The sequence below is a fragment of the Phoca vitulina genome, unplaced genomic scaffold (genome assembly GCF_004348235.1).
Source record: "Phoca vitulina isolate PV1807 unplaced genomic scaffold, GSC_HSeal_1.0 scaffold81, whole genome shotgun sequence".
Classification (NCBI taxonomy): domain Eukaryota; kingdom Metazoa; phylum Chordata; class Mammalia; order Carnivora; family Phocidae; genus Phoca; species Phoca vitulina.
In genome coordinates, this window is record NW_022589784.1 from 466,579 (window position 1) to 470,219 (window position 3,641).

The 3,641-nt window shown below is 66.4% G+C and overlaps 1 long non-coding RNA gene across 1 annotated transcript; it reads left to right on the forward strand.

Moving 5' to 3' along the window:
* LOC116625781 lies at positions 1-3,470 on the forward strand. The gene is made up of 3 exons (XR_004298130.1): positions 1-69; positions 2,688-2,791; positions 3,400-3,470. It is a non-coding gene; the product is annotated as an uncharacterized LOC116625781 (long non-coding RNA).
* Positions 3,471-3,641: the final 171 nt, after the last annotated feature.

Below are 3,641 nucleotides of genomic sequence, written 5' to 3' on the forward strand. Positions count from 1 at the left end.
CCGCGCGCGGGGAGACTCTTACCAATCGGGTCGGATGGGGGTGTAGACGCGGACTCGGCTGGCGGCTCGGTGAGTCGGCGCGCGGCACAAACCCGGCGGCGGCCGGGAGCCAGCAGCGCGCAGCTCGCGGCCCGGGCCGGAGGCCAGGCGCGGCCGGGGCAGGGCTGGACGCCAGGCGCAGGGCATGCGCCCCCCGAGCGGGCCCTGCGCGGTGAGGCGGGGGGGAGGCTGGCCTTTTAAGTCGCGGGTTCCGGTCCTGGGTGGGCGCAGTGCGCCCGGGAAGCCAACGAAGGGGTCTCCAAAGTTGGGCAGGGACGTGGGTGGGGGTTCAGGACCGAGAAGGCGACTCTAGCGGGTCGGAGTTGGGGTGGGCTTCTCTGCGACCCCCCCTCGGAGACCTCACCCCCCACCACCACATTGGGCGAGGGCGATCGGGGGTCGCGAGTGAGCGCTGCCCCTCACCCCCCAGCGGAAGGAAATGGTCTCTATGAGCGCGCTGGGGGCTGCACCCCGGACTCTTATCTCATTTTTTCTCCCCGGAATCGGGTGCTTTATTCCGGAGTCCCGAGGGGAGCGGGAGCGCCGGGTGGGGAGGGCAGTTCCCTGGCGACCCTCTCCAGCTCCGACTGCTTACTTATAAAGTGCCGGCTCCGGAGCCGAAAAGGGCCCCTGGAGGGGCACCCCCACCATCCCCGCGCCCGGGCGTGGGTTCGGCGGGGCGGCCAGCGCTCTGGCTGGGATCCCCGGGAAAAGCCCCCCTCCCTCGGTCAGTGCCCCCCAGACACAAAAGCGGGCGCAGGAAGCGCGGGGAGCGCGCGTTTGTCAACTCCAACGTTCGGCGTCCGACCCCAGGCGGCGGATTTGTCAATAATCTTCCGTTTTTAGTCGCCCGGGCCGGAGGGGTTGCCCCCCCCACCCCATGCAAATCGGTCGCTTTCCAAGAAGCCTTTGAAATCCGGACTGGGGTTTTTGTCGTCTTATTTCTTCTCTTTCTTCGGTTTTTCTTTTCTCACTTCCTCCGGGCCGCCCCCCTCCCGACTCTCCTAGCCCCCTCCCCAGCTTTCTGCCCCACCCCACCCCCTCTTCCCTTCGTGGAGTGAGGGGCCCCTTTCGCCACCCGCGGGCCCCAGCCTTGCACAACTCTTTAAATAACCGTGTTTTGCAAGGCCCCGGCCCGAGCGGGTGACCTCTCTCTCCGGGAGGCATTGGGGGGAGGGTGTGGCCCCGGATCCCTCTGGGCCCCTAGTCAGGTCCCAACGACCACCCAGCACCCCCCACCCCTGCCTGGTCCCTGCCTGGGAATGCCTCTCCCTTGGGGTTGTCATAAAGTGGGGGTAGGGGCCGAGGACAAAGGGCTCTTGGGGGAGGGGTCTGGAGGGGGTGGGCGTCGCCAGCTTAGGGTTAATGGCGGCCATGGGGGCCCCAGGCACGGCCCAGGGGAGCTCTGGGGTTCCCACCTGCCCCCTCCACCAGCCCCAACGTGGAGGCCTGCCGTGCTCCCCTCCCCCACTGGGCGACCCGGAAGGGTCATTAAACCCAGCAGGCCTGGGGGGGGGAGGCTGGGGGGGGAGTGGCTTCCTCTGGCCTCTTCCTTCTGCCCCCCAAAGAGGAGGGGGGGCGTTGCCTGGAGCGTTTCCGTGGGGAGGGGGGGCTTGTCTTGAAGTTGTCAAATGTGGGGGAGGGGCAGTGGACTAGACTAGACACTGGGCGTGAAATGTCCCCTCAGCACTTCTTAGGGCTGGTGGGGGGGTGACCACCAGTCCTGGGAGGGGACGGAGAGTGGGGGGCTGGGTGCTACTTTGCTGCCTCTAAGGACAGACTGTATTGGTCACTCTCCAGCACTGTGGCCTCTGAGAGGGTCTTTGTGCCCTGAGACCTCTGCCCCTGCTGGATACTGAGATCCTTTGGGGATATGTCCCACCCCCATTTCCCACATGGGGCCACCCACCTGCCCCCCCACTCTGCCCTTTCACCCATCCAGAAGAAAGCTGCAGGGGGTCTGGGGAGAAGGTGGAGGCCCACTGAGCCTCCCTGACTGGGGAGGTGTGGGGGGGGGTCTATACTGCAAGATTCCCCTGAGTGGGGTCAGTTTCCGCTTAGGGGGTCACCATAGGAGTTGGGAGGGTGGCCAGCCTGGTGAGTGAGCATCAGCTAGCTAGCTACCAGGAACCTCTTCCCTCTGGCCCCTCGTGTATTGGGGGTCCCTGTCTGCCCCAGGAGTGGCTTAGGGGTTCATGTGCTGGGTCAGGGGCAGCCTCCTGCCCCCCACCTCCCGCCCCCCCCACCCCCCCCCGCCGTGAGGTACTATCTGGGTTGTCACCGCTGGACCTGTTGGGTTCTGCCCGGTTGGTTTTACAGGCGGCCTGGGCGGGTGGGGGTGTGGCCGGGGCTGGGGTGGGGGGCTGGGGTGGGACCTGCGTCCTTCTGTCCTGGTGGGGCCCAGCTATGCCAGGTTCCGGATGCCCCTGCCTGAGACGCTGGCAGTTAGGGTTGTGGTGGTCTGAGGAGACCCCAGGCTGGGGCACAGCTCCTCGCATTCGGGGACGTGTTGGCCCCGCTTGGGGTCCCAAGGAGCGGGAGGACTCCCCTGCAGAGGTCATGTGGGGTGGTGAGGAGGTTGTGATGTCACCCACACCCTGGTTCCGATCCCAGCCTTGCCTGGAACCTGCTCTGTGTCCTCCCAACAGCGCGTCTGCGGACCTCAGTTTTTCTTACGCCTAACGTGGGGATCGCCCAGCGCCTCCTTCCCTGACGCGGACGAACTGCCGTGTACCTGCTTGAGCACAGAGAGGTGGGCGCCGTCAGGACACCATCTTGCACATGGGGAAACTGAGGCCCGGAGAGGCTGAGGCTCAGGGATGAGGTGGGAGCACGAGGGAGGCCCCGTATACAAGAAGCGCTCGCTCTGGGTCAGCCATCGTCTTGGTTAGCCTGGGGGGGCTACAGCCATCTGCGGCAGGGGGTGCGAGCAGCGCCTGGGACTCGGAACCAGAACCCGGAACCCATCTGGACTCTGGTGTCTGGTAACTGGCTACAGCCAATCAGAGGCCAGGAATGCCCAGACCCTCTGCTCTGTTTGTGAAGCAATAATCCGAGGTCTTCCCCGGGAGGTGTGGTCAGTAACTGCATGTTTCTCTGTGGCCCTGAGGGTGGGGGTCGCCTCGAGACCCTTGGGAGCTCAGTGCGGGCTGACCCTGCTTTCCAGCCTGCTGGAGGGCAGACAGAGGGGGGCGGATGGGGAGAGCACCATCTCCCACCTCCAGGGAGGCCTCCCGGTTTGCACCCTGATGGGAATGGATGGGAGGGATTTTCCCAGAGGCCTCTGGGGTCTGACCTCAGTGGGGAGGATGGGGCCGAGGGGCCCAGGAGTGGTCTGATGATCTGTCTTGCTGCCCCCAGGTTTCTGCAAACCCGTGAATGAGCCAGACACCAGCCGCTGTTACCTGGTGCCTGGCTTGAGAAGGAGGCAGTGCTGACATGCCCTCAGCCTGAACCCGGCGGCCCCCGCCCCCACCCCCGCCACCCTGCACTGTCCCGGCTCCCCTGAGGCCCCCACACTGCAGTGCGGCCAGGCCCCCTCCCCGCAGGGGCCGCCCCTGCTGCCCACCTCTGGTGCCCGGGGCGGCCCGGCCCGCAGGGCC